At 52.7% G+C, this 10,116-nt stretch overlaps 1 long non-coding RNA gene across 1 annotated transcript; it reads right to left on the reverse strand.

Moving 5' to 3' along the window:
* Positions 1-3,403: 3,403 nt before the first annotated feature.
* On the reverse strand, positions 3,404-7,488 carry LOC109026261 (uncharacterized). The gene is made up of 3 exons (XR_002005220.4): positions 7,217-7,488; positions 6,669-6,788; positions 3,404-5,706 (listed from the first exon to the last, which is right to left on the reverse strand). It is a non-coding gene; the product is annotated as an uncharacterized lncRNA (long non-coding RNA).
* Between the last annotated feature and the right edge of the window lie 2,628 nt (positions 7,489-10,116).

The raw sequence follows: 10,116 nt of genomic DNA on the forward strand, positions 1-10,116 counted from the left end.
ATCCTCACTCCACCCCAACAAAGACAGGAAGTGACCAATTTACAAACTAATTGTGTTCCTAACATTCTTTTGTAAGGCTGTTGTTTGGATGACGAAACCGCTTTCCCACATAAACAATGTTATAAATGGCTGTGGGTGCCCCAGCTAGCCCCCCGAAGCCTGGTTTACTCATCCCGCCTAAAGGGCCCCCACACATTTACAATGAAAGAGAACAGAACGGAGTCAGGTTAGAGCCGCAGTCATTAAACAATGAAGGGAAAAACTGATGTTGGGAGAAAGATGTTTGTTGTCTCCAGCACTGGCTGCCTCAGGAAGCGCCAGCCCAGAAGAGAACGGCCAACTTCCCGCGCTGGGGCAGGGGTGGCCTGGGAACGGCTTCAAAGCCAGTCTCTCCCACTGACAGAACCAGACAGCACCCAGCCCAACATTTTACCCAAAGAATGAACCCAATGGTGGGACAGTGTGGAGCCTCAGAGGGGTGAGCCAGACCTGGCCTTGCCACTTCCTGCATGTGTGGTCCCAGGAGAGCTACTGGACTTCTCTGAAGGTCCCCATGCAGGGAGCAGAAGCACTACGGTCCTTCCTGGGGTGCACTGAGGACACAGAGACAGCGGGTGTCAAGAACTTAGTATAGGCCAGGAGCCGTGGCTTACGCCTGTAATCCCAGCACTGTGGGAGGCTGAGGCAGAAGGATCACTTGAGGCTAGGAGTTTGAGACCAGCCTGGACAACATAGCAAGACCCCATCCCTAAAAAAAATTTGTTTAACAACTTAGCACAGTCTCTGGCACATAGTAGGTGCTCAATAATGGTGAGTCATATTGTTAAAAATAATAAAAGTTGAAGCCGGGCACAGTGGCTTACGTCTGTAATCCCAGCACTTTGGGAGGCCGAGGTGGGCAGATCATGAGGTCAGGAGTTTGAGACCAGCCTGGCCAACATAGTGAAACCCTGTCTCTACTAAAAATACAAAAAATTAGCCAGGCGTGGTGGCGGGCACCTGTAATCCCAGCTACTTGGGAGGCTGAGGCAGGAGAATCACTTGAACCCGGGAAGCGGAGCTTGCAGTGAGCCGAGATCATGCCATTGCACTCCAGCTGGATGACAGAGCGAGACTCCGTCTCAAAGTAAATAAATAAATAAATAATAATAAAAGTTCTGCATGGCCCATGCCTGGGGGAGAAAAGAAGAAAGAAATCAAGAAAGAGAGGTCCCAAATGCCAAAGGCATGGTGCAGGGTCCATAATCTGGGGAGGGGGTTTTTCTGATCTCAGATCTTGCGTAGCCTTTCTGCATGGCAATGCATTGGGAATTAAAAGTGAAAAAGCCACAGGGTGCGGTGACTCATGCTTGTAATCCCAACACTTTGGGGAGCTGAGGTGAGAGGATCTATTGAGGCCAGCAGTTGGCCAGCCTAGGCAACAAAGTGAGACCCCATCTCTACAAAAATAAATAAATAAATAAGCATGGTGGTGCACACCTGTGGCCTCCAGCAACTCGGGAGGCCGAGGCGGAAGGATGGCTTGAGCTCAGGAAGTTGAGGCTGCAGCAAGCCATGACTGCACCACTACACTCCAGCCTAGGGGCAGATCAAGACCCTGTCTTTAAATAAATAAATAAATAGAAGTGGAGAAGAACCCGACAGGTGCCTCGTGGGGACTCGGATTTGGAAATAGATTGAGATGCTATCTGCAGTCAGCCAGCACAGCCTTGAAGCCTCCTGATAACCAGGGCGACCAGAGAGTAACTTCAGACAACAGAGAACTACACAGGCAGGTGGAAGCAACCTGAAGAGGAGGTTGGACCACCGCCTCTGCAGCTGGGGCCAATGGGCATGGTCTCCAGACTGCTAGTTTATCAAGAGTTTTTAACTTTAGGAAGTCATTTTCCATGATTATTTGCACCTGCAAAATTCCAGTCCCAATGTTCAGTTTGATCATGGCCTGATAGCCATTCGGTGCGACTTTAATGGCCACAGGATACTAAGGAAAGAAAGGTGGATGTCAGATAGAAAGGACGCATTCATGACAAGAGAAGGGCAATGGCACTTGGATGTGTTTTAAGACACTGAGGCTTTGCAGGAGTTCAAACAGAGAAAAGGAGGAGGAAAAGGGAGTTGTCACAGTGGTTACAGAATGTGCCAGATTCCACGGAAGCTGCACTGAGCCCATCAGCACCACATTCCTGTTTCAAGCAAGACAGCATTATTCATTGGCATAGACTAATACCATTCACTTGAATTTTATTCATCTTGTAATTTTGGTTGGATTTAACTTATCTTTCGTTTTCATCTTGTTGTAGAAGTAGACAGTACCAATGTTTAGCTTTAGGTGAGCACAGATTGATTGAACGATTGATTGATTGGTTGGCTGACTTTTTAGAGACAGAGTCTTGCTCTGTGGCCCAGGCTGGAGTGCAATGGCTTGATCTCAGCTTACTGCAGCCTCAACCTCCTAGGCTCAAGCAATCCTCCCACCTCAGCCTCCCAAAGTGCTGGGATTACAGGTAGGAGCTACCATGCCTGGCCTCATTTTATATAATGTTAAAATAAGCCAAAGTCACAATAGCCAAAAGGTGGGAGAAACTCAAGTGTCCATCTACAGATGAATGGATAAATGAATGCAGCCTGTCCCACAATGGACTATTACACAGCCTTAAAAAGGAAGGAGGTTCTGAGCTGTGCTGCCACATCGGTGAACCTGGAGGACATGATGCTGAGTGAAATAAGCCAGGCACACAAAGTCAAGTCCTGCATGATTCTATTCATATGAGATCCCCAGCAGTCACATTCGCAGACACAGAGACACCTTCTGGTGGTTGCCAGGGGCTGGAGGAGGGAGAATGGGGAGTTAGTGTTTAATAGGTGCAGAATTTCAGTTTGGGACAATGAAAAACATTCTGGAGATGAACAGTGGTGAGTGTTGCACAGCAATATGATTGTATCTCATGCCAATGAACTCTACACTTTAAAACGGTTATGGTGGTAAATTTTATTGTTTTGTTTTGTTTTGTTTTGTTTTGTTTTGTTTTGTTTTGTTTTGTTTTGTTTGAGATGGAGTCTCACTCTTTCGCCCAGGCTCGAGTGCAGTGGTGCGATCTCGGCTCACTGCTGCCTCCACCTCCCAGGTTCAACCGATTCTCCTGCCTCAGCCTCCTGAGTAGCTGGGACTACAGGTGTGTGCAGCCACACCCGGGTATTTTTTTGTATTTTTAGTAGAGACAGGGTTTCACCATGTTGGCCAGGATTGTCTGGATCTCCTGACCTCGTGATCCGCCCGCCTCGGCCTCCCAAAGTGCTGGGATTACAGGCGTGAGCCACCACGCCCAGCAATTTTATTGTTATATGTATTTCACCACAATAAAAATAGATATATAAAATAAAGGTATGAAATCAACACTGGGAATGGGTGAGGTTTTTTTCTGTTAAAAGACCTTGGGTGGTCTCAGGCCAAGACAACCGGAACCCTCAGATTCATCCTTCCTCCGAGGAGTCCCCTCCTGGGACTACAGAGAAGACTGCTCTCCCGGCAGCGTCATCTCGGCTGACCTCGCTGGAAAGGCAGTTCTCTGTGGCCAGGTCAAGAGGGCTGGGGAGACCAGGAATCATCCACCCATGATGTTCCTAAAACCTGCCTGCGCATGGCAGCCACCGGGACGGCCTGTCAAAATGAAGATGCCTGGGCCCTGCCCCGGATACTGAGTCACAGTCTCTAAGGGTAAGGAGGCCTGGAATCTACACTTTTAACAAGCTCCCCAGGCACCTCTGAATACCCAACCTGCTAGGGTATCAGGCTGGGCAGCGCAGAGGCCTGGAGGAGCCCAGGTATACAATCCATAGAGCCGACTTCACTACTGCCTGCCACTGCCTGCTGTGTGACTGTGAGCATGTCATTCAGCCTCTCTGGGTCTCAGTTTCAGACCTATGGGTTGGGCACAAAAGCGCTTATGTTGGGAAGGGCTTGTTTTGAGGGTTAGCAATAAGATACATAAAGTGCCTGGTGCATAACAGGTGCTGAATAAATGGTGGCTGCAGTTAGGATTCGAGAGCTGGGAGAGACCCACCCAGCTGGCACTGGCTGAGAGGTGAGCAAGCCGCTCCCGCACAGAGGGCTCCATCCCAAGCGCACATGTGTTTCCTGCAGGGGGAGCACCTTTAACCAGGGACGTGGATGTGGCTTGTCACTTTAGCTCTGAAAAATGGGACAGAAGTTGTTGAGGGGAAATCCCTTCTCACAGAAAGCAGAATGGTGCTTTGGGAACCCCCCCTCCTTTTCCCTCTGCCACCCCCAATCTAGAGCTGATTGCACCTCACTCTTATCATCCAAAAGCCTTGCCCCTGACCGCAGGCTAGCCCAGGAAGAGAAGTAAGGCTCACCTGTCAAATCTTGCTGTGTGGCTTTGAGAAAATCACATAACCTCTCTGAGCCTGAGGTCCTTATCTCTCACTAGGGGGAGAAGGGTGACATCCATTCATTCAGGGCATACTGATTGTGATAGACACGTCCTCATCCTCACAGGCCAACAGTCCAGTGGGAAGATCAGGCTTTAGTGAAACCACTGCAAATATCTCATTGCAAAACAAAATATCTGCCTTAGAAAGTTGTGATCAGGTGGTTTTTCCAACTTTTTTTTTTTTTAAGCAGCGGAACCCTTCATTCAAATGAAGCCTTACCCAGGACTGGGTCATGGAAAATAGCTGAAAGCATAGTTGCTCAGAGGCTCTGTGGCTGTCACCAGAGAGCCCGAGGGCTTCAAGGAGCACAGCTGGAAACCGGAGCTTGATGTCTGGGAGGGAGGGGTGAGGAAAGGCCCACAGTGGCACAGCAGAGTCCTGGCACATTGCGGGCACTGGAGAAGCCATCCCTGGCTGAGCTCATCATCTCTCTCTCTCTCTCTCACCATGTCAAATGGTAGTGGGTGGGTACAGGGCCCAAAATCGGTCCCCAGACCCCCAAGTGTCTCTGGTGCCAGAGACCCCACAATGCCTAGAAGCTTCCAACCACCCTAGCCCAGGGTGCCTAGGGGCTGAGAGTCTGGGGGTCCCTGGATGCGGGAGACACTGAGTCTAGGCAGGCTCGTGCTGGAAACCAGCTCACTGCAGCAGACGACTATCTGATGGAGCGCTTCCTTCATCAGTGTTAATATCCATGTAGTGAAACAATGAAAGGGTTTCCTATCAGTTCCAAATAGGACGTGAAAAACTCTCAGTGCTAAGAGTAGAGGATGCTAGAATAGGGCAATGGGAAACGCCTGAGTCACCGGAGGGCCTCTTTGATTCCGACAGCCCAATCACTGAAAAGGAAAAAGAGAGAGAGAGTGGTTCATTAATGATCCGAGGGAGGGGACAGGAAAGACAGGCCCTTCACAGGGGACCTCCCCAGAGAGCTGAGAGCGGGAGAAGCCCGGCAGTGGGGACACCACCCAGAGAAAGAAACAGAGCTGAGGCTCCACCCGTGCCCCCGCCCCACCCAGCCGCCCAGCACGTCCACGAGCCACGCGCCAAGGGCAGTTCTGGTTTCCACAGATAAGCGTTTAAGGAAGAATGTTCAGGAGTCCTGCTGTATTCTTCACCAGACTTGTCTCAGAGCAGCTGCTCACCCAGGAGCTCCATGGCCACAGGGATGCCCAGGACAGGGACGACTGCTTGCCCACTGCTGTGCTCTGGGGCTCTGGGCAGTCCCTCGGCCTCACCCACTGCTCAGATTTTCTGCAGGAAAAATGGGAGAGCCACCCTTTCAAAGAGTGACCCGGGCCCGGTTCCTCCTCAAAGCCTTTCGGAATGAATCTCCCAGTTCCCCACTGACTGGACATAGAACCTCTGCTCTTTCCTTCTCTAAGGCTGTGCTAGTCCATTATTCATTAAAAGACAAAATGAGGCCGGGCGCAGTGGCTCACACCTGTAATCCCAGCACTTTGGGAGGCCAAGGCGGGCGGATCATGAGGTCAGGAGATCAGGACCATCCTGGCTAACACGGTGAAACCCCATCTCTACTAAAAATACAAAAACAAAATTAGCCGGGTGTGGTGGCGGGTGCCTGTAGTCCCAGCTACTCAGGAGGCTGAGGCAGGAGAATGGCGTGAACTCGGGAGGTGGAGCTTGCAGTGAGCCGAGATCGTGCCACTGCATTCCAGCCTGGGCAACAGAGAGAGACTCTGTCTCAAAAAGAAAAAGACAAAATAATTGTCTTTTAATGACTTTAAAAGACATTGAGGTGGGTGTGGGGCTCATGCCTGTAATCCCAGCAATTTGGGAGGCCGAGGTGGGAGGATCACTTGAGCCCAGGAGTTTCAGACCAGCCCAGGCAACGTAGCAAGATCCCATCTCTACAAAAATGTTTAAAACCCAACCAGGAATGGCAGTGCATGCCTGTAGTCCCAGCTACTCAGGAGGCTGACGTGGGAGGATTGCTTTAGCCCAGGAGGTTGAGGCTGCAGTGAGCTATGATAGCACCACTGCACTCCAATCGGAGTGGCAGAGTGAGACCCCAACTCAAAATAAAATTAAAAGACAAGAGGCCAGGCACAGTGGCTCACGCCTGTAATCCCAGCACTTTAGGAGACCGAGGTGAGCAGATCGTGAGGTCAGTAGTTCAAGACCCGCCTGGCCAACATGGTGAAACCCCATCTCTACTAAAAATACAAAAATTAGCTGGGCATGGAGGTGCATACCTGTAATCCCAGCTACTCAGGAGGCTGAGGCAGGAGAATTGCTTGAACCGGGAGGCAGAGGTTTCAGTGAGCCAAGATCATGCCACTGCATTCCAGCCTGGTGACAGAGCAAGACTCCATCTCAAAAAAAATTAAAAGACAAAATGTGGACACATACATGGCCCCAGCAAGCAAGATTGATTACTAATTTCGTGGTGGTGTGCACATGCACACCATGTTCCACAAGCTCATCATCTATTCGAGTCAAGAGTATTCAGTTATCAGCCTCAGAAATCCAGAAGGAACCTCACATCCCAGGAGCCTCTGGCATTTCAGGGCCTTTCACTCCAAGGAGCCGCCTCCACCGGGCCTTCCCCAGCAGGATGTATGTGGCCCTGTCTGTATGCTAGGAGGAGAGGGGCAGGCCCGTGTGCTGTCTGGTGCTAGGTGTGAGACCACAGCCTTTCTGGAAAGGCTTTGTACTGTGCTGCTGGTGTGCAGACCCCGTGCGTGGTAGGGGCTTCAAGAATACACATCAAATGAACCCAAACCCAAGGACGCTTGCTCACCTGTGTCATCTGGGGGTCTCCTTCCACAGGAAGCACATCTGGGCAGAGTGAAGGCTCCTGGGGCTCAGGTCCAGAAAGAGCTGGAGGCTCCTGAGAGCAAGGGGCCCTACTCGGCCATGAGCCCAGAACAATGCAAGCTTCGCACACCGCAGGTGTGTGCGTGTGGGAGCCTCTTCCTGAAGCCTTGGGGTCAGGGGCCGGGGCCCAGCAGGCTGGGTTTATTGTCCATTGTCTCAGGCCGGGACAGGAAGCACTTTCTGTTCCCAATTGCTCGGGTGGATTAATTTACAGTGGGGAGCTCAGAGTCGCCCATGGCACCTGTTTTCCCCTCTGAGGGGCCAGCTTCCAGCTTGGAGGGTGTTTCAGGAGGGGTCTCCTCTGCAGAGACATGGCCTCCTCCAGAGACCCTTGGCCACAGCCCCTGCCCGCTCCATGCTGGGCCGAGGCCAAGGCCCTGGCAGCCCTGCCTGCTTGCCCGGGTCACGCTGCCCACCCGCGGGGAAAGCTGAGCCCTGCGGAGTGCACACCATGCTGTCAGCGGCGAGCCATGGCGAGGCAGCCTCAGCAATGTGTCTTCTCTTTGGGTGGGAATCCGCTCTCTCTTCCAGGTTCAGGGGCAGGTGATGTATGCTTGTTTTCATTTGGTGAGGATCTTGAGTCCCATTTTACAGATAAGGACGCTGAGGCTCAGCAAGGTTGACTACACAGGTCGCGAATGAAGTGGTAGGATGCAAACCCAAGTCTGCTCCAGGTCCCAGAGCTCTCAACCTCAAATGTCTCAGGAGCCAACGAAAGCTTGTGACTGAGTGTCACCAGCTGGTGTACAGAGGGGGAGTGGCAGGAGGTGGAGGAGAACCCAGGGGTGCAGGCAGGGGGGACCCTGTGCCATCTCCAGGGGCAGCACTGCTCTACCCAGCCTGCCATGCCTTGAAGTAAGGTGGGCCTTGTGTGGCCACATTTTTCCTTGTTAGTAACTCAGAAGATACATTTCTAGACACGGGGTAGGTCACAAAAGCCTGTCTGCAGGCGGCACATTGCTTTCCACCTCTGCTCTGTGCCACCATGCCAACACCAACAGTGAGCACCTGCTATATGCAGGTGCTGCCCGGGCACCTCCACCACAGGGACCCATCCTGTGTCTTCAGGCCCCCCCGGGCAGCAGGCACTGTGCTTCCTGTGGACACACAGGGGACTGAGGCTCAAAAGAGCAGGCTTCTGACCCTGGGCACCAGGCTGGTCTCGGCTTGCTCACTCCACCCCTGCATCCCTGCGTCGGTTTTTCATCACCACTGATGCAGGAGGCTGAGGAAGAATTCTGGAGTCTGGTGGAGGATGGGGAAGCTGACCCTATTTCTATAGGTACCTCCCTCATTTTTGTAGGATGGCTCCAAGTCAGCCACCGAGACTGCCCCCTCTGCACTAACCATTAGCCAGCACTACCAGGATTGGCCAGCTTGCTCTGTGCCACTTGTTTTATTTATTTGTTTGCTGGAGACAGGGTCTCGCTCTGTCACCCAGGCTGGAGTGCAGAGGTGCAATCATAGCTCACTGCAGCTTCCACCTCCTGGGCTCAAGTGACCCTCTCACCTCAGCCTCCTGAGTAGCTGGGACTATAGGTGGGCGCCACCACATCCAGCTTGTTTTTTTATTTTTTGCAGAGACAGGGTCTCGCCATGTTGCCCAGGCTAGTCTTGAACTTCTGGCCTCAAGCCATCCTCCTGCCTCAGCCCCCCAAAGTGCTGGGATTACAGATGTGAGCCACTGCACCTGGCCTATGCCACTTGTGTACTCCACCAAAATAAGCTTGATTCCCTGACTTCGGTGGCTTAAGATGGCTGAGCTCTCACTCTCTCTGCCCAGGCCCCTGCCCACCTGCCCTCTGCCCCAACAGCCACCTCTGCTAGGCTGCTTCCTCCTACTCAGGCAGGGTGGATGGTTCATTGTGTGGCCCCGGATCCAGGTTCCCCCACTGCCTCCCTGAGTGACAGGGCTGCCCTTTGTGGAGGGGGAGATTAGAGGCGGGCTGGAGGCTGTGCAGCCCTCCCTGGATGACAGGAGACATCAGCCCCGCACACCGCAAGGGCCTGGAGCGAGGAAAGCCTTGACAGGCCTGGAGGGGATCCAAGAGGGGAGCCAAGGAGGGGGCAGGCTCCTCACACACAAAGACCGGGCCTGTCTTCACACCTGCGGGGATGAACAGAGCCCAGGGCCGGGAGAGGTGGGGGCTGCGGGGGGATGAATAATTCGCTCTGAAAGAAGCATGTCACAGGGAGATAGCTCAGCCAGACACTTCAAATAAAGGCAAGCAGCCGTGGTGACAGGGGACATTCTTTGCCACCGATGCACCGCTGGGACCTAAGAGCTGAGATGTTGTGAAAGAAAGGCGCCTTGAACCCTTCATAGTTATTTTTATTTAAAAAAAAAAAGAGAGAGAGAGAGAGAGAAAATAACACCACAGAAGCAAGGATGGGCCTCGCAGCACGGAGAAAGGCCAGATAATGAGTTCTGGCACCTTAATTTCACTTTTGTCAGAAAGAACGGTGCTTCCTGGGCACACCTGAAGAACCAGGTCTGCTCATTCTTCCTGTCTCGGCATCTCTGGCCACCCTGTTCCCTGACCCAGGGCACCTCCACCCCACCACCCCTCCCTCCACAGACTCCTCCCCAGGGTTCCAGAGCCAGCACTGAAGGCCTCTCCTGCCATGAGGCCCACCCCAGCAAACACCTGGGTTCACGCCCCTCCTCCCAGGCGACCTCACTCAGTCCTCAGGCAGTGACCTCACCTTTTGACATACTTCTCCCCACCACTCAGCCAAGCCCTCAGGAGCGGGCATCCCATCCTGTTCTGTCCCACACCCCTCAGTAGAGCACACTGTCCTGTACACAGCGGCCACGCACTA

Source organism: Gorilla gorilla, chromosome 2, assembly GCF_029281585.2.
Source record: "Gorilla gorilla gorilla isolate KB3781 chromosome 2, NHGRI_mGorGor1-v2.1_pri, whole genome shotgun sequence".
NCBI lineage: Eukaryota > Metazoa > Chordata > Mammalia > Primates > Hominidae > Gorilla > Gorilla gorilla.